General features: G+C 46.1%; 1 long non-coding RNA gene across 1 annotated transcript in view; it reads left to right on the top strand.

Moving 5' to 3' along the window:
• Positions 1-7,739: 7,739 nt before the first annotated feature.
• Positions 7,740-20,761, top strand: part of LOC123651757 — a 69,218-nt gene continuing 56,196 nt past the window's right edge. Inside the window, exon 1 of the long non-coding RNA XR_006740663.1 lies at positions 7,740-7,946. This is a non-coding gene — a long non-coding RNA (uncharacterized LOC123651757). The remainder of the gene's footprint in view (positions 7,947-20,761) is intronic.

The raw sequence follows: 20,761 nt of genomic DNA, 5'->3' as shown, positions 1-20,761 counted from the left end.
CATCCTGTTCTCTGATTTGATTGACTTAGCACGCACGGATGGTAACGGCACCGCAGGAGAGGTATTAATGCCCTGAAAGTACATAATGAAGGCCTGGGATTTGGGAAAGTTCCTCTAGGAAGTGCCATTTGAGCTCAGCCCAAAAGGATGAGTGGTGACAAGTAGGTTTGGAGGTTGGAGTGAAAAGCATTCTAGGCAGCGAAGAGCATATGCAAAGTTCCTGAGGCGGGAGAGAGTATGTGTGGTGAATGCAAGGATATAAAAGAAAGCCATTGTGGCTGAAATGGGGTGGATTCCGGTTCCAGAAAGAGCTAGAGATATATGGCAGAGGGGACAGATTGTAAGAAGCGTTGAAGGCTATGCTAGGATCTATATAATGCTATCCTTCTCAAGGACTATGGGATGCTGCTAAAAGGCTTGAACCTGTGGAATCGAACCATGACCCCTGGTTCAAAGGTCAACCCTCAACCACTGAACCACTGAGTGTGGCCACAGTGTGGAAAATAGGTTGGAAGGGGCCAGAATGGGTTCTGAGAACTTCCCAGCCTTCCTTGGGCCTTCAGTACTAGAGGTGACAAGGGAGTGCTGTTTTTCTCCGTTTCAGGGTATTGCACTTTCCCCACGTTTGCAAATAGTTCATTTGTCACACTCTCCTCAAATGATCGAATTTGTTCTGTTTGTGTTTATGGAGAAATCACCTTGGCTGGATAAAGCAGAAGCAGACTTTAGAAGCTAATTAATCTAACTCCTTTGTTTTACTTATAACAAGCACATATTAACTGGATTTTGTTTTCTAGCCACTTTGACAAGCTATTTTTTTTTTCCAGTGCAGAGCAGTACATTTCTGTTCACATGCGTTTGTAAAAATTGAAAATCATTGTATTAGCTACATTTTTTTCTATCTATTTTGTACTATTTGTCCTGTGTATGTCTGTGTGTGTTTAAGGCTATCTTTTTTCTAGAAGGTTTCGATTTATAACAAAGTTGAGAGGAAGGTGCATAAACCCTTTTACCTGCATATGTATAACCTCTCCTACACCCTGATTTTTCTTTTTCTTTTCTCTTCTACTTTTTTGTCTTCTTCTGGATTGAGGTTTTTTTTTTGTTTTTTTGTTGTTGTTGTTGTTGTTGTTGTTGTTGTTTTAATGATACCATTTTTCCCCTCATTGATTGACTTGAAAATTAGAATCTATTCATTTAAAAATATTTTTATTGATTTCAGAGAGGAAGGGAGAGAGATAGAAACATCGATGATGAGAATCATCGATCGGCTGCCTCCTAAACCACCCACATTGGGGATTGAGTCCACAACCCGGGCACATGCCCTGAGCGGGAATTGAACCATGACACCTGGTTCATAGGTCTTCCCTCAACACTGAGCAACACCAGCCAGGCTCCATTTATTCTTTTAGTGGATCCCATATATATTTAAAAATTGTCATTTTTATCCTCTTAAACAATGTAATATAAGACCCTTAAACTACTTTAACCCTTCTCTGCCTCTCCACCTGACAGCCCCCATTTATGTTCTATTGTAGTCTTGTGTTTTCATTCTATTTATTTTATTTTTTTTAGGACAGATGATACATTATTGTTGTTTCTTTTTTTTAAATATGTTTGTATTGATTTTAAAGAGAGGGAAGGAGAGGAAGAGAGAGAGAGAGAGAGAAACATCTATGATGGAGAAACATTGTTTTGGCTGTCTCCTGCATGCCTTCTACCAGGAATTGAACCTGCAAACTAAGCATGTGTTTTTAATGGGAATTGAACCGGCAACCTCTTGATTGCATGGGACGACACTCTATTATTATTTCTATACACAGTCAAATGTTGTTCACTGGTGGCCTCCTTTTCATGAGAGCATTTGTCTGAGATTGCCTTCCTTCCATCCGAAATTAATCCTTTAGAATTTACTTCAGGAAAGGTCTTTTGGTAGTAAGTTCTCTCGATTTTTGTTGGTTTGAAATGACTTTCTTTCACCTCATATTTAAAGTCTTGGATAAAATTCTGATTGCCACTTACTCTGTCTCAGCTCATTAAAGGTGCCCTTCTGGTTCCCATGTGGTTGCTGAAGAGCGTGCGGTCCCTCGCATTGTAGTTTCATTATTAACCTGTATTTGTCTCTGGCCCTCTAATTTCACTGTGATGTAAATAGGTGTGAATATATTTCTCTTCATCTGTCTTGGGATATCCAAACCCAGAATTTGGTGTCTTACAATAATTTGAAAAAATTTCTCAGAGGGCCAGCACTAGTGTGAGGCCAGAGAGGTTCCTGGGACACCAAATTTAAGGAGATAGTCCTTCCTGATTTTGGGCAAATACAGGGTTAGCCCTTTAATACTTTAGGCACCACACTATTTCTGGTTCTGACTCTACAAATGCCTCCTCTTCCTTATTCTTTATTTTCTTCTGTAAATATATACACTGAGTGGCTAGATTATTATGATCTCTTAACGTATAATAATCTGGCCATTCAATGTATATCCTATATAATAAAAGGCTAATATTCAAATTGTCCTCTCCACCAGGAGTTTGACTAGAAGGCAGGCTCGCCAACTGCCCATGTCCCCTCCCCCTGTCCAGGCCAGTCGAACACCACCCATGCATGAATTCATGCACCAGGCCTCTAATATATATATATATATCAGAGATTATAATAATCTGGCCACTCAGTGTATTAGACCATCTTATTTTATCTTCCAATATCACATATGTAACTCTTCATAATTTTTATCTTTGTATCTCTGGATCACTTTCTAGATTTCTTTATATCTATCCTCCAATAAACAAATTATGCTTTTAATAGTATTTAATCTGCTATTGAACCTATTTTAGCTTTTATTTTATTTTTTTCAAATTGCTCAATCCTCAGTCTAAGCTGTCGTGGGCACTCACTTATGTTCCAGAGTTCTCTCTCTCTCTCTTCCTTTCTTTCTTTTTTCTTCTGTATATTCTGTACTTTTGTGCCTATTAAGCAAGCATTTTTAAAAACAAAATAAGATATATTATTCATTATTTCAGAAATTGAACCAATTCCTTACATTCCCAAAGAAAGAGGTAGCATGGTATATAGTACAAAGAGTTTTGAGGCCAGACCATACTTAGTTTTTACTACATTTAATTTTTGCAAAAACCCTATGATATGGGTACCATTTTTATCTGGTATCCCACCCTGTAACAGAACCAACTACTGAGGCCCCAAAAATTCAGTATTTACCTAAATATAAATGCACTGAAATATTTCATCTATTGGGAGGGGGGGACATAATAAAATTGAAACACTGGACAACAGACACAGTGATTGTAGAGTGCAGTGGAAGTTCTTTAATTGGCTATGAGGAATGAAAGAAAGGGCAGAATAAAAGATGACTCCACATTTTTGAGTGATGACCAGATGGATGGTGCTTTTAGAAATAAGGAACTCAGAGAGCTGAGTTTGTTTTCTGTTTTTTTGTTTAGTGCCTCGGTTTCTAATCTATAAAGCAAGGTGGTCAGATTGATCACCTTCAAATATTCTGTGATTTTGGACTTCTTGAGGTTTAGGAATTGGCCAAACAACTGAAGAGGTATTGTCTGGCAGGCAGTTGGAATTCAGAGCTGGAATCTGGGTGTGTGCAGGTCTCAGTGTGTGGACATATTGACCTGAGTGGGAGATTGGGGAGGGAGGGATGATAGTAAGACATGGAGGTGGATTTGTACAGGAAGATGGCATGTTTGTGGGTAATGACAGTGTCATACAACACAGGGGGTGTATTAGTTTGCTAGGGCTGCCATAATAAAAGACCTCAGATGAGGTGGCTTAGACAATAGAAGTTTATTTTCTCATAATTCTGGAGTCTAGAAGTCTGAGATCAAAATGTTGATAGGGTTGAGGCCTCTCTCCTTGGCTTGTAGATGGGTTTCTCTGTCTCCACGTGATCTGCCTTATGCTGATGTCCTACTTTCCTCTTATAAGGACACCAGTGATAGGATTAGGGTCCTTCTTAGTGACCTCATTAGTTACTTTGTAAAGACCCTATCTCCTAATATAGTTACACTCTGAGGTATAAGGGATTAGGATTTTAATATATAGATTTTGGTGGGGAACACAATTCAGCTTTTAACAGAAGGTAAGAGAATATGGGACCGAGAAAGGAGATGGGAGGACAACAGAACAGTCACCCAGAGAAGCCGAAGGGGAAGAAAGGTGCTGAGAGGTAGTGGGGACCAAGAATGGAGGAAAGGGCACCTGGATTGACAGTGGGAACTCCTGGGGATTACCTACAAGGAAGCCCGTTCCGTAGAGAGGGGGAGGCCAGGCTTTCAGGTCTGAGGCATATGCAGCAGGTAGGAGGGTGGAGGGGCAGGCCAAGCAAGAAGCTTTTGGTTTCACTTCCAGACACAGTAGATACCCCAGTTACATACCGTATTTTCCGGTGTATAAGATGACTTTTGAAACGAAAACAAGCCTGCTCAGATTGGCCAGAGCCAGAGAGGCGGTCTATTAAAAAAAGAACTGGTGTTGCCTCGGAAGTGGGGGGTAGTCTTATACAGTGAATATAGGCTTAAACCTATGTTTTAACTGTAAAATTAGGGGGGTCGTCTTATACGCCGGAAAATACGGTATTTAATGAATGGATACCCAAATTTCCTTTCCTCCCTCCTCCCATGTTCCATGGTCCTGGGGCTCACTTTCTTTTTAGGAACTCTGAGGTGAGGCTGCATTCCAGGACCTTGGCTCTGAGTTATTCATCTTATGTAGCTGGCTCTTGAGAACGCAGCAGGGAGAATAAAACATCTTTTCTCCTAGGAAGCCAGAGAAGAGAGGGGAGAGAGAGAGAGACCTCAGTGAAAAACAAACCGAACTACATTATCACTAAGCTACCACTGTTTTAAAGAACAGAATGGGGTGATATGAGGTTAGAGAGATCTCAGGAAATGAAGAGGTGGTTCATTCATTGAAAAAAAAAAAAAGTCTTAATTAAGCACCTACTCTGAATTGGGCACTGCACTAGGCAAAAGGGAGATATCAGTGAAGAAAATATCAAAGCTTTATTGACGGCATATGTAATGCCATGTCCTGTGTTGAGCACTTGGTGTACCTCCTGCTCTCAAGGACAGTGTAAGACAGGGACTGCCAGTGCTGCTTTTGCTTTCCTTACAGGTAGAGGAATAGACCAGGTGAAGGTTAGGATGGTTTGCTAATAAATCTCTGCGGGTCCCAGAGCTGTAAGTAAGCAACTCGGACACAGCCCAGGGGCACCTTTTTCCAGCCTAGCTTCCCTCGGGCCCCTGGGGCTTCGAAGGCCCAGGGTACGGTAAGTGGCTGGCTTGGGGTCCTGCGTGAGTCAGGCTGAGCTGCCGATAAGCAGTCCCCAGTTCCTGCCATTCCATCCTGTCCTCGGCCTGAGAAAGGACACGGAGTGAAGAGGCGGATGTGGGCCGGGATAATAGTGCCGATTCACTGCCGATGAAAGCCCTGCGTGTGTTCCTCCTCCCAGCCGCCACCTGAAGCCTGTCTCAGCGACTGTCCTCATTGTCACATCGACATCCCTCCGGCCCCCTGAAAACAGCTGGGATTGTGTCTCATGAACTAAAAACGTGTTTCCTTCCTCTTGGAGGCTTTCTCAGGGCTCCCTGAGAACACAGCTGGGTTCTGCAATCCTATAGCTCAACGCTTGGGATTTCCTCTCTGCTTCCAGAGAAGGGGAGGAACGTGGGTTCTGTTGGGCGGGCTCCTGAGAAAGCAGTCCAGTGACCTCTTTCTTCTATTTTGAGGTCAGAGGGAAGGTGCTCATGCTTCTGACCAGTGAGTCAGTGAGTCCAGCGACTGAATGCTGTGTGTGGGCAATGACTGTCTCTCATGCCACACAGGGAGTTCTCCATCCGGAGGTAGAACCAAATTTGAAGAATCACCCCCAGTCTGCTCTATTCTGGCAATCAAGAGCCTTACAGACTTAGTGGTCCCAGAGATATAGATGCAGGGATGCTGATCACAGTGTTGTAACAACCGCCATGCGCATCTGTGAGGGCCGATGAAACCAATGGTAATTGCTCTCCACAGAAGAAATCTAAGTTGCCATTAAACAGTGTGTGGCAGATCTGTCAGGTTTGGATATAGAAAGGTGTTCAAGATTGATGAAGTGCATAAAACAAGCCATAGAAAAGTGTATATGTATGCATATATTCCCCCGCCCCATCCTCACCAGACGATGTTTTCCATTGATTTTTGTAGCAAGAGGGAAGGGAGAGAGAAACATCAGTATGAGAGAGAAAGAAACATAGATATGAGAGAAACATTGATATGAGAAACATTGATAGGTTGCCTCCCTTATGTGCCCTGACCAGGGATCAAACCCACAACCTTTTGGTGTAAGGGACAGAGCCACAGGCAAGGCTGTGTATGTTTCTTTGTGTGGCCATGGACAGTCTGGAAACATACAAGAGAAACTGTAAGATTGGAGGTTTGGGTGAGGGGTGAGTGAGACCTTTGCTCTTCACTTTACACTCTTCTGTGCTTTCCTTTTAAAACAATGAGCATGTATTGCTTTTATAATACAACGATAATGATAAAGAAAAAGTGGAAGAAAGAAAAGCTTAAGAAGCCTCATAAACAAAAGGTCCCCACCCAAACAATTCAGCATTGAACCCAGGTGTGCTGAGGGCGGGAGTGATGATTATGAGCCTGAGATGCCCTTGCATAATGGAACTTGCCCCTAGCCACTACTGCAAAGATATGCTTTGACGAGCTAGGGTGGACTCGGAAGTCGGGAGTGGAAGGAAGTCACTGTTTGCAAAGCTGACTCAGTGACAGAAAGTCTAAAACAAAACCAAGGCCAGAATTCAACTCCCAAGAACAGGGATTGGAGTCTTTTATAACAATAGCTAACAAACATATATCAATTATGTACCATGTATCAAAGCAGTGTGCAAATTGCCTGACTTAGCATTATCCCTTTTAATCTTCACAGCAACCTTATGAAGTAACTGTTATTATTCCAGTTATACAGACGAGGATACAGAAGCTCAAAGGGTCCAAATTATTTGCCCAAATATACACAGTAATTGTTGGGACTGGGATTTACCCAGGTCTGCCTATTTCTGAAAGCAGCTGAATATTATTAGATGTTGAACTCAAAGGATCCCCTTGGGTGCAAGAACAGGACATCCTTACAGTTATTTTTTTAAATATATTTTTATTGATCTCAGAGAAGAAGGGAGAGGGAGAGAGAGACAGAAACATTGATGATGAGAAAGAACCACTGATCAGCTGCCTCCTCTACTCTCCCCATTGGGGACGGAGCCCACAACCCAGGCATGTGCCCTTGACTGGGATCAAACTTGGGACCCCTCAGTCCACAGGCTGATGCTCTGTCCACTGAGCAAAACCAGCCAGGGCAACATCTTTACAGTTTTGCCATTCATGAGTTGCCAGGTTTATAGAGGAAAACCACAATAACCTATGTAGACTGTGTAGTGGCTTATATAAGGTACCCATCGGGATTTAATTGGGCTGGAAAGATGATAAGTACTATTTGGATTTTAAGTTGGGAATATCAGCAAGGCTTGAAGTTGACAGTGAAGGCATCTTGGAGGAGGAAAGATTTAAACCAGGTCTGGAAGGATGGATTGAATTAAGAGAGGGTGGGGAGAACATTCCAGAGATTGCACAAATTGTGTAGAAGTCTGCTCGGAGTCAGTGGAACATCTTGCCTCATCAGAGTGAGTTGTGTGTGTGTGTGTGCGATAAGTGAGCTGGTGTGTGTAGGGAGGGAAAAACAGAGTGTTAGGAGCCATTCTGAAGGTTGAGAAATAGCAGGGAAGTAGTGACTTAATGTGGAAAGAAATGAAGAGCCTCTAAAGATGTTTTGGCTGTTGAAGAGACACTATGAAAAGTGATGCTACAGAAAGATTCATCTACAGAGGAGTCCAAGTGACTGGGAGAGAGGACAGAGCCACGTGAGAAGGTAGGTGTGGGTGATTGGGGCCTCCGTGGGGGTACTAGCAAGAAGAGTGGAAAAGGAGGCTCTGTGAGAAAGTTGTTGTGAAGGGAGAGGAGGCTCTAAGGAAATGATGACAGAAAAGAAACAGACTACGATGAAGAGGGCCCAAGCCAAATAATTCTTGGGCTTCAAATCCAGGTGTCCAAGGGAGGGAAGGCCTGTATCTGGAACAGGGAATTGGAAGAGGGTCCTGGTTTTCTGTTGAGGTTAGATGGGAAGAAATGATGAATTGAGTTTTCAATTCAAACTACTCATTTCCCAAGCTGGTAAAACAGCTTAGGGACTTTTTCTCCCTTGGTTTTCTTGGTGGTATAATGCATAGAACTCCCTTTGGACCAGTTCATTCATTCATCAGCTCTTTATTAAGCTGTCATTATGGTCTAGTTGTTAGGAACACAACAGTGAGCTGGGCAGACCTGGTCCCTGTCCCCATGGAAAGCAAATATTGAACAAGAAAATTACAAGGATTTTCTATACTCCTAGTATCAAGAAGGCATTTCTTTCCCCAGACTAATCCTGTTCTTTACCCCCAGACCCAGAGCATGCATTCGTCAAACTTTTTATTAACAATTGTATCTTATAATAAAAACAAACAAAAAAAACACACAAATCATTACAACCATTAATTTATTCCTTTGTTCTACAAGTATTTACTGAGTGGCATAACAGGCTCTGAATTTTTAGCCCTCAAACTCACAAACTAGTAAAGGACACAAAATAAACAGGTAATGACAATAGTGTGTATTGAGAAGGTAAGCCCCAGGTGTTGTGGGAACAAATATGAGGGATATCTATCCAGCTAGGGTGGGCAGGGGGCTGTGCAGGGAAGTTTTCCTGACAAGAATAATGAGGTGTTAGCTACATAAGGGCAAGGGTGGGTGAGAGGTATGTATTCTATGCAAAAGGATATTTCTAGTTTAAAGACCTGGATGCTGGAGAGACCTAGGCTTGTTGAGGAATGCTTTACAACCTAGAATTTTATACCTAGGAAAACTACCAATTAAAATGTGGAAAAGAAGAATAAAGGAAAGACATGTTCAGATATGCAAGGTCTCAAAAAACGTATCTCCTCCAAGGAAGCTAGTGGAGGACCTGCAACAACAAAACAGGAGTAAATCCAGAGAGTAGACACCATGGGAGTAACTGCATGGAGTTCAGGTAGGCAGGGCTGGATCAAAAAGTGTTCTAGCCCTGGCCAGGTGGCTCAGTTGGTTGGTTGGAGTGACTTCTGGTGCACCAGAAAGTGTTGGGTTTTAAATTCCCAGTTGGGGCATATGTCCAGGTTTTGTGTTCAATACTTGGTCATGGCAGGAGGCAACTGATCAATGTTTCTCTTACATTAATGTCTCTCTCTCTCTCTCTCTCTTCTTCTCTCTAAAAATAAATTAAAAAAATTTTTTTTAGCATTTTATAGACAGTGATCTGTTCATAAAAACACGAATAGAATGATATTCTAAATCACATGTGTCAAACACAAGGCCCGCGGGCCAAATCCGTCCCGCCAGGCCTTGCAATGTGGCCCGCACCGCGCTGTCATCACTGCACTCCGCTGTGTTTCCATCACAATGACAGTTTATGACTGTTCAGTAAACCATTCGGCCTGCGATTTAGGCTGGATTTTAGATTTTGGCCCCTTCTCTGATTGAGTTCGACACCCCTATTCTAAATAGTGATTTTTTTTTTTCTCAAGCTTTGAATCTTAGGACCCTTTTGAGCAGCATTGTGATTGGTTTCAAACAGAAACCATAGTTTCTGTTTTTCATATTTTGTGCGCTCCTTCTGCTGAGTTTTAAAGAGTTTGGAAAAACCTAAAAACGTGTATCACTGCTACTTAAGCATCCTTGTGCAATTTGGTGGGGCCCTCAGGGTCAAGAGGTTGTAGGAATATTTTTGTTGCCAATTTTTCCTTTCATTGGTTTTTGGAGAAGAAGGAAGGGAGAGAAAAACTTTGATGTGAGTGAGAGAGATACATTGATTGTTTGCCTCCCGGAAGCACCTCAACTGGAATCAAACCTGTGACCTTGCAGTGCACAGGACAACATTTCACCCAACTGAGCCACATGGGCCAGGGGGAGGTTGTAGGAATTTTAAGGCCTATTTAAGTGACCATAGGGCTATGAATGGTTTTGGAGCAACGAACTGTGGGAGAGGGGAGAGTGGTACAGGGAGGTAACAAGGCCCAGCTACTGAATTTCAGCAGGACTCTACAAGTCACTCCTCCTTCAGTATCAAAGATGATCCCTAGAAGAACATTTCTACCAGAGCAGATCTGCTTACCAATTAAGTGGCGAAACTGCCTTCCCCAATGACCTGCAAAAAATAAAAATTTAAAATACAGGCAAGGGGTGGGGGAAACACAGCATGATCGTAGCTCTTCTCCTGCCGAACTTTGTCACAGTAGGAATAAGGTAGGGTGTGTGTGTGTGTGTGTGTGTGTGTGTGTGTGTGTGTGTGAGAGAGAGAGAGAGAGAGAGAGAGAGAGAGAGAGAGAGAGAGAGAGAGAGAGAGGAGAGAGAGGGAGGGAGGAAGGGAGAGGGGAGGTGTGGGGGGAGAGGGAGAGAGAGAGGTTGTTCAGTGGGCTCAGGAGAAATTTATGGGTATGTTATATTTTAGCAAATCATGGTGGAAGCCTGAGCAGGGATCGGATGTTCCCTAACTCTGAAGCCAAGGAGAACCTTTTATTTATGGGTTCAGCAGACAGATGGTTATTTTCTTTTTCATACCTGTGTCCCAAGTGCAATGATAAAAGATCAGCTCAGAAACCAAGCAGCATGTTATGGTGTTTACTGATTTTGCTGGCCATGAAAAAGGTGGTCCCCAGTTCCTCCTCAGCTGGGAGAAACCCTTCCCCACCCTCTCCTGACCAATCTCTTTGTCTGCCACTAAGCAAGTGAATTTTAAATGCCACTCTGAAGCTGGCTGGTGACCTGGAAAATTCCTTTTGCTTTGTTATGCTGCTAATGGCCCATCCGTTTAAGCCTCCTACCCTAGAAACTTTCTTTCTCCTAACAAGACAGAGGATGGCAGGAGCATAAGTTAAAACATGAAAGACAGGATTCCTATTTCTAAGGGAATTTGAAAGACTCGAAGATGGCCAGGCCTAGAGGAATAGAAGGAAGGAATATCACTTGTCTTGATCTATATGTACAGCAGCCAGCACACTGGCCTACATATGGAGAGTCTTACTGAATAACTTTAGTTGAAGGTGATAATTTTTGAATGCAGTAATAGCTCAATCATGCAAAATTTTGGTGGACACACATCTTCTGAAAAATCTATAATTGTGGAGGCCAAGAGTCAGACTTATGTTTGAACTGTGTTAGTTATGTTAGTAAGTGTGTGAATGCTGATGAACCAAAATACTCAGTCACCTACCTTATTCTCATTAAGGCTTGGTGAATACCTGCCTTGGGTCTTGCTATACATAGTTAGTTAGCAAATCAACAATTACTATTGACTGTGTGTGCCAGATTCAAGGTTCAAGACTTCCTGTATTGTCCCATTTAACTCTCACCAAAAAAAAACAAAAAAACCTCTACCAAGTAAGTACTATTATTATTCCCACTTTAGAGCAGAGGAAAGTGAGGCTTAGAGAAGGTGGTGGAGCTGAGAGGCCACCTGGGCTCTCTGTCCTCTTAGCTCATGCTCTTCACCAGGACGTCATGCTCTTTATAAACTACAAAGATCTAGGAAAACATAAATAAGAGGAAGTACAGAGTGGCCCAACAATTCCTCCCTAGAGCATGACAGTTCACCTTGTGCCAGCCACGTAGGCCATGGATTTATCAGGTCCTTGCTGGTGGAGACAATTCTGCATACAGAGTGGGGCCCAAGTAAGTTTACAGTTGTTCAGATGGAAAATAATACAGTAAGTGATACGAGAATAAACTCGGTGTTTCTCGTCCTCACAACTGGAAACTTACTTTTGCCCCACCCTGTATAATGTTATAAGTGGACCCTGTGCCCCTAGCTTTTGGGATTTCTGGAATAAGGTCCTGACTGTAAGACACTATTATTTCTCTTGAAGTCTAGGTCTGTCAGATCCTTCTCCCAGCTTCCAGAATAGCATGTAGACACACAGAAAAGTTAGGGCCTTGGAATACTAATGCCACTCCCTCCACCCACCTCTCCTGCCAAGGAGCACCTCTGGCAATTTTTCCTTTCAAACGAGCTCTGTCGTTTCTTGCATCAATTGGAGCTGGCAGCTCTCAAATCCGTCTTCTGTGGGACACGCGCTGACTAGAGGGGAAGTCGCTGACCAGGCAGGAGACTGCCCCTGGACTGGCTCACCGAGGAGAAAGCAACGGAGGAGCCATGGGACCAGCTGGGACAATCTGCAAAGGCAGAATTGCTAGGAGTGTACCCTGGAGAGAGTTCCCAGGGCCCTGGGTGGGCTTTATACTTCCCCTTTTAATGTTTGTTTTTGTTACGTACTTATAGTAGAAGTACTTTTATGTTTAAAGAATTTAATACATGATCACTGTCCTTAATACAGAGAAAGTAAAAGTTTACAACACACTCCAGCTCTGTGTCCCCTCCCCCCGCCCCCATGTATCTTCCCAGTCATCACTAGTAATAGTTTGGAGTCTGTCCTTCCACATGGCTGTACTGGTTTCTTCCCTTCCATGAATGTGCGCGAAGGCGCACGCGCGCGTGATCCTATTATGTACCTTGTATATCAACTGGCATCTTTCTAGTCTGTCCATGCAGCTTTCTTCTCCTTTTTAACAGCAGCATAGTATTCCACTGTAAGAATAGAGCATCTTCCCCTTTCTCTCTGCTTTGACAAGTCTTTTACTTTCCTGGGGAACCTGTTTCAGCTCCCATTTGCCATGTCCTCCTCTGGGTCCCGCCTCAGGGAACTACTTGCCTCAAATGTGAAGATAGTCAAAGGTGCAAAGGACAGTGGTGGGCCCCAGAGAGAAGTGTGTGTGGATCGGTGAGTACATTCTATCCTGGCCATACCGGGGTGTACAGGAATTTCTCGCCTCCTGGCCCTGCCAAGTGATTTCTTCCATCTTGTTAAGGCTGAACTGCACATTTGCCCTGACTGGGTAGCTCAGTTGTTTAGAGTGTCCTCCAATGTGCCAAGGTTGCAGGTTCAATCCCTGGTTAGGACACATACAAGGACCAATCAAATAAATGAATAGAACAACTAATCAATTTCTCTCTCTCTCTCTCTCTCTCTCTTTCTCTATCTCTACCTTCCTCTCCCCTCTTTCCCCCTTCACTTAACAATCAGTAAATTTAAAAAAAAAAAAAATGCATACAAACACATATTTTATGGAGATCATCTTTGAAAATGACCAAGGCCAATGCAGAGAAACATAAAAGTCTGTCTTCTTAGAGTTACCTTCTCATTTGGGACCTGCACGGTGGGCATGCACACTTTGGGGCTGTGAGAAGGCCCAGGAGTCACCCAGGCCACTCGCCTGCCTCCATCCAAGATGTATGAGCAGCCCAGACCGAATAACGCACCGCACCCTCTTCTCCGGGGAGCTACTCCGTGTGACTAACAGCTCTCTTAGTAGCAATTTGCTCCTTGTCCCTGGAAAGGGACCCCAGCTTAGAGGATTCAGGCAAGACCTCTTATTAGCTGTATACTCTGAATCCAAATAGCTCTCGTGGTGCTTTAAAACCACACTTTAGAGGTCACTGAGGTCACTGCTTCTTGACCCTGGCTGTACACTAAACTCACCCAGGGCTCCTTATAAAAATGCCAGTGCCCAGCGCCTGATTCCGTTAGCCTGAGGTAGGTGCAGGGGTTGGTGCTTTTGCAAACCTACCAGGTGATTCTAATTCACCCGGGGTTGAGAGTTGAGTTTCTCTTAGGGTTCTCATTTTCCAGATGAGAAACTGAGGCACACAGAGTGCCCTGGTCATTGCAGCCACAGCAGAAGAGCCCAGGTTTGTTTTATCCTGGATGCCAACCTCCCAGGCATGTCCCCATGAAAGGAACTTGTCCCCAGGGTGGCCTTCAGATGGTCCTGGCTTCCAGTAGCTTTTCTAATAATAGGGCTGGCATGTCACCCTGCAGGTCCCAATCAGATGGTCACTGGCTCCGAGAGGTCTCCCTATAGAAAGCCCGTTGCTATGCAATATGACACTTTTCATCCTAGCGCTTATAGCGTGTGCAATAACTCTGTGCGTTCGCTCATTTTATTTTCAGAATTTAAGCCCCTGGGAGTAGGGACCGTGCCTGTCTTGTTCCTGCTATACTGGGCCTAGAATGGTGACCAGTGCTTAGTAAAAAAAACACACCAAAACAACCAACAAACAAACAAACAAACAAAAACCTCATTAAGTGACTGAATGAAATCCCAGGAGGGCAGTTGAATATTTTTTATTTTTCTGGTCTTAGCCATCTGATTCTCATTACTCCCACAGCTCAGGAAGCCTCTCTCTGCTTCGGCGTTTTTATAAACCTCTTGTGCGTACGTCGACATTTTAGCCATAAATCCAGAATCTTGGGGGCTCGGAAAATTCGAGGCGAGGGGATTCGGAAAAAGGGATTAAAAAAAAACCAACTATCCGGAGGTCCGAGGCCGGGGCGGGGGGCGCTGCCCTAGGGCTGGGGGTTGGAAGGGGAAGCGCCGGGCGGGAGCCCCTACGGCCCCAGCGGCGGGAGATGGCCCCGGGCTGCTCCATCCATCAGGGGCGCCCCCCCTCCTCCCGCCCCTGGGGTGCGGGGCGGGGAGCCGGCGGGGGTGCAGCGGGTGCGGAGGGGGGGGGGGCGCCGCGGAGGCCGGAATGCGCTGCGATCCGGGTCGTGGCCAGAGGGCGGCTCGGCCCGCCGCCTCCGCATTCCGGCCGCGCGCTCCCCGGAGGTGGCGCCTTGGGGAGGCTGCGATTTTTTTTTCTTTTTCTTTCTTTCTTTCTTTTTTTTTTGAGCCGCAGGGGAGTGGTGGCGGGGGAGGTGGGGGGGGGTTGCAAGGCGGGGGCCTGTGTGTGTGTCCCTTTAAGAGCCGGAGCGCTTCCCCCGCCTCGCAGGCGCCCGGAGCCTCACAAAAGAACAGGATGTTGTTGATTTGTCACCAAACCACAGAGAGGAAATGATTGTAAATTTCCTTTAAACATCCCCACCGCGCTCCGGCCGCCCCCGCTTCCGCCTCCGCCGCCCCCGCCGGGCCCGGCGCAGCGGGGACTCGCGCTCCCGCGGGGCGCCCGCTCCCGGCCCCCCGGCCCCGGCGGCCAGGCCACGGGCCCCCGCCGGCACCGGGGCGCCTGCCGGGGGAGCCCCCCGCCCCCCACACGCCCCCGATCGCGTTCCAGTTGCTTTCTTCTGATTATTTTTCCAACAGCTGCGGCGCAGCGAGGGCCTCGGCTCGTGTGGACCTGCGCGCCCGGGCCCTTCCCCGCCCGGCCCCCCGGGAACGAATGGAACCCGCGCTCCCGCGTCCCGGCTCCGCGGCTGATGCGCGCCCGCCTCCTGCAGCCCCCCTACTTCGCCGCAGAGGCTGTGGCCTTAGCTCCGGTGTCCTTAGGGAAACCGAGGCCCAGGGAGGTTACACAAGTAGCCAAAAGTCACCAGCTCCTGGAACCCCCCTGGTAGCCACTTTACCCCAAATTTGGTTCACCCCAGAATTTAGGCTTGTAACAATACTGCTGGGGGGGACCTATTCTGAATCCCCAATCGTCAGAAGTGACCGCTGGCATTGGGAAGTCCAAAGCCTGGGCAGTTACTTAACGGGGAGTGCTCCCCTGCCCCTTCCAGTCAGGCACCCCTCCTTCAGGAGCTGCCCGAGTCTGTTTCCCCTGTCTTTTTGCAGCATTCCTCACCCCACACCCTCACCCCCATCCCCGTTGCTTTGTAAGGTTTCTGGAAGCCTTTGGTGGAGTTAATATCCTTTCTCAACCTGCAGTCTGCTCTGTGGTCTGGAAGGACCGCCTTTGCCGTGCAGTGTTCTTTCGGAGAACTTAATGCTTGTGATTGGGCTTGGCACTGCGTTTAGCCGCCTTCTTCCATTTAGTCCCTGCAATCGCGCCATGAGACAGGCGTCACCATTCCCCGTAGTGCACAGCCGAGGAAACAGGTCCAGAGGGCTTGGGGAACCCGACCAGCTCACACAGCGTAAGTGGAAGCCCAGGCCTCAGTGAGTCACCGCATTCTGGCTACTGGTGCTGTCCCTCTTTTAGGACGAACTTTCAATCTGATGATGAGGCAGTGAAGGGAGGGCAGGATATTTTTGTTGGTTCTTGGTCACTTCCAACTCCAGGGAGCTCTGGACCAGATCCCATTTTCTGAATAAAAAGAGCCTAAGTGGCTGACACGCTGGGGCTGGAGTCTTCTCTTTTTGGAGACTTTTGAGGTCCTGATTGGCTTGGAGGATGAGGAAGACCTGACTTGGAGTCTTGAGTTCTTTCCACTGGGCTTGAATGGAAAAATGGGCCCCTTTGAAAAGCTCTCTGGTGCTGGATTACTAGAGCTGAGTAGTCCCCTTCTTTTTCAAGAACCTAAGTTCCAAGCTGGTGAGGTGGATGGGGGTAGGGCAGGGAGGATGTGTGCCTCTGGATATCCTCAGTGTCATCAGCCCATCAGTGCTCTCACATCCCTGCTATGTGCCATGCACTGTGCCAGGTGTCCTATATGCACTTTCTCATTTGATCCTTAGAAAGATCCTGAGAGGTTGTTGTCCCACCTAGGCATGATGGAACTGGGATTTGCATCTCTCCTCCCAGCATCCCCTATGTCTGTGCAAGAGGAAGTCACCCAGAAGCCCCAGAAAGGCAGTGTTTGCCTTCAGTCAGTGCAGAAAGCCAAGAGGGTCCTCGATGCTGGAGGATTTTGGCTCCTTTGTGCTGCAGCTGTCTGCATTTCCTCAACCGTGAGCGCATTTGTTGATGGATTTCCAGGGCGGCTGCGGTATCTCCACCTGTCCTTTTCACTTTTATAGATTGCCAGTCACTGGGGCATCCAGGTTCTGAGTGCTTGGGAGGGAAAGCCATCTGCCTAATTGTTTCCATTCCTCAGATGAGGAGCACAGGGTACCATCATGCTGAGTGGCTGGTCTGAGCAGGCTAGCCGGAGGCAGAGCAGGGACAGCAGGAGGCAGGGGCCCGGGCCTCCACCACCACACAGTGCTGGGGAAGCAGGAACCAGAGGGCAGGCCCTCTGATGTCTCTTGGCCTCAGTTGCCTACCCTGGGAGGAGCTGGATGTGAGAGCATGGAGGAGTGGTCTCTGGCAGCTCCTGCGTTTTCATTCATTTACTATTTACTAAACAGCTGCTAGATGCCAGGCACTTTTGTATAGAGGCTGGGCATACAGTAGTTAACAAAACAAACTTCTTGGGAATTTACTTTTTAGGTGAAGAAGACAAAAACATTTAAACAAAATGTGAAGTATACACTGAGTGGCCAGATTATTGTGATCTCTGAACGCATAATAATCTGGCCCCTCAGTATATATCCTATATAATAAAAGGGTAATAGGCAAATTGTCCCCTCCACCAGGAGTTCGACCAGCAGGCAGGCCGGCCAACTGCCCATGTCCCCTACCCCTGGCGAGGCTGGCCGGATCCCACCCATGCACGAATTCATGCACCAGGCCTCTTAAAAAAATAAATTAAAAAATACACACACACACACACACACACACACACACACACACACACACACACTGAGTGGCCAGATTACTATGCGTTCAGAGATAATAATAATCTGGCCACTATAATAATAATCTGGCCACTCAGTGTATATAAAATGCCAAGTAGTGCCTCCTGCTATGGAGAAAAACAGAACATGGGTGAGTGTGTGTGTGTATGTGTGTGTGTTTATATTTTATTTTTTATATATATTTTATATAAAATATAATTAAATTTTATATTTCTGTTATTGCTGTATTTTATTTGAAGAAGCCACGGCTCAGAGAGGTTAAGTGATTTGCCTAAAGGCCACACAGCTAGCAGGTAGTGGAGGTGAAATTCAAATGCTAGTCTTACCCATCATGCAGCTTCTCACTGAGGGATTCTCCTTTTGGTGTTTAGTTCACGGACTTGGTTCTTCTGATTTCTTGGGGATTAAGTGTCAACAGTGGCTAGGTACCTCCAGGTCCCTGAGGTGCATGGTTTAGGGGGGAGAGCGCTGAGCTGAAGTTCCTCTTTGTGAGTGGAAGGAGGTAATATGTTTGATGCAGGAGGACCCCATGTTGAGTTTATGGCACAAGGGGGGAAAACACCTTCAGATTAATGTAAACAAGAGAGATGGGAGAACGGGGTAGCCTGGATCCCTCTGCCCCCCCTCCTTAGTTTTAATTTCCCCATGATGGGCCCAACACAGCAGGTTGTATTATACAGCGATAATTAAAACACTTGGATTAGTGAGCTGAGATTTATAGAGCAAACAGGAGCCAGAGGAGAAAACGACAGTCATCTCTTTTATTTGCAGGCAGATATCCAAATTGCTACTTGCTTCCTTTTTTCCCCCTGACACTATCACCTACTCTGCTTAATTAGATCTCCCCCCCCCCCCCGCCCCCCATATCATTTCCAACCCTCCTGCTCAGCCTGCTGCTCAGCAGAGTTTGTGAAGCCACATGCTGAACCCTTCCCACGGCCCAGGGAAGATGATTCAGAGAAACATGGCAAACAAAATGCAGAGACCTTTGCATCAGACTGGCGAGCCCTCCCTCGACCTGTCCATCAGCATCCTGCGCCAGGATGGGGAGGGCTGAGTCCAGGGCCACAGAGAGGAAGCTCCCAGCTCCCCAGCTCCTCTCGGTGTCTCATGAAACTCCCACTTTATTGTGGGCTCCAGAGTGAATTCCCGAAGCAGGAGACTGCCCCCACGCCCATTCCAAAACCACGTGGAGTTAAGTCATGGCCCCAGATATTGGAGGAATATTTTACTCTGTTCTAAGTATCATTCTAGACTGAAGGGGATGAGGGGACTGAGACGAACAAACAACTGCCAAAATTTACAGTCTAGTAGACAGGACAGTTGGAAACAGTTGATGAGAATTTTTTTTTTTTTTTTTTTTTTGCCAAATTCATTGCTTGATAAATATTTATTGAGTACTTACTTTGTGTCAGGCGTTGTCGTAGGCACTGAAGGGACACCACAGTGACGAGACAGCCCCCCAAACCTCTGCCTGTGTGGATTTATAGGCTACTTGGATTGGGGGGAGGGACGGGGTAGTAAATGCCTAGTTAAAGAGCGTGAGAAGCCTGAGAACGGATGGAGAAAAATTAAGTGGGGAAGGTGGTGAGAGAATGCTGGGGCTCGCTAATTTAAAATGGAGTCAGTGAGAGAGAGAAAAAAATGAACAAAAAACAGAAGAAATAAAATGAAGTTGCGAAGGCATTCTAGTTAGTGGAGGCTGACAGATCTGATTAGTTGGAATCTGAGCTTTGACCCCTACTATCTATGTTAACTTTATGTTGTCATCGGGTCTGAACTTTATTTTCCTCATCTGTGAAGTGGGGCTAGCCATAGACACTTACAAAGGGATTCAAGGAGGAAAAGATACATAAAATACGTGTTTAATTACGGCTCCGTGAATGTTAGCAGTTATTAGTAATTAGGAAAGGGTGATGGGCTGAAGGAGTGACTAATGACTGATGGAAAAAAGGGTTATTATCAATGTCACCTTTTCTTTTCCAGTAATCCCAGTTTGCCCTTACAAGGAGAAGACAGGAGCCGGAATTAAGATCGGAGAGGATTTAGATAATGGCTTGTGGTTTGTGAGACTGGGTGGGAGTGAGGGAACTCAGTATTTTGCATTCTCTTTCAAAAATTATTTTTGACAGGCTTTGTGTTCACCCTTTTGTTGTAGCCACAGCCAGCCGGGCTGGGAGGCCGGGGCTGCCCACTTGACAAACCAGGAAACCAGGCACAGGATGTAAGTGCCCGGCCAAGGTCACCTCCAGTCTCCAGTGGAGATGTCCTGCTGCTCTAGAGATGAGTCATCCCAGAGCGCGGCTCCCGGGGTGAAATCACAAAGGAAGGAAGGCTGGAATTTATTGCAGGCTGCCCGGGAAGTTTCCTGTTCTTGAGAATCTCATAAACAGTAACGCTTCCACCTGAGGGGCCTGATTCTTCCAAGGTCAGCCTCCTGAGGAGCCCCAGCCCTGCCAATAGTAACCCCCCCCCAAAAAAAAAAAAAAAAAAGAGTCGGTCTGATTTGGGGTATTAGGAAGCCTTGGTCATACACAGAGGAGACAGAAAGAAGAAGAAAAAGCGTAGAGTGGTTGAGAACTTGGCATCTGGGCTCAGGCAGGTCTGGGTTTCGTGGTTCTGCCACTTGGCTTGGTCAAGTCACGGTAACCTTTTCTGGGCCTCACTTGCCTCATTTGCAATGTGGAGGAAGAAGAGACTTTATTCTCAAGATTCCTTCCGCTAGTCTAAAAATGGGGATTTCCCCCTGCCCTCTTCCTGAGAGGCTCAAAGACAGAAAGGGAAAAGGAGGTATGCCGGACATTCTGGGCTTGGGGGGTGGGGGGGGGGGTGGGGGTGGAGGAGGACAGTCAGAAGAGCAGATGTTTAGTAATTAGAAGTTGGCCCTGCCCTACAGATAGGCCAAAACAAGGTTATCTCTGATAATCTTGTATTATGGGAAAGGCCCCTTATTCAAATTTCTCTAGGCAGTTGGGGGTGGGGAGGCAGAAGTTTCTCAAGCCTGCAGAGAGGAACGTTGCCTTTAGCTCAAAACCATCCCAAAACCAATACCCCAGAGGCACGTCCTGAGGTGACTCTTCAGCCCCTCCAGTTAGATGAATGGAACTTAAAAGTTGTTGGGAAAGTGAAATAAGATGGTGTTTAGCCCAGGGCCTGGAAGCAGGA

Source organism: Pipistrellus kuhlii, unplaced genomic scaffold (genome assembly GCF_014108245.1).
Source record: "Pipistrellus kuhlii isolate mPipKuh1 unplaced genomic scaffold, mPipKuh1.p scaffold_m20_p_8, whole genome shotgun sequence".
NCBI classification, from domain to species: Eukaryota; Metazoa; Chordata; class Mammalia; order Chiroptera; family Vespertilionidae; genus Pipistrellus; species Pipistrellus kuhlii.
This window is presented reverse-complemented; position numbering and strand designations above follow the sequence as displayed.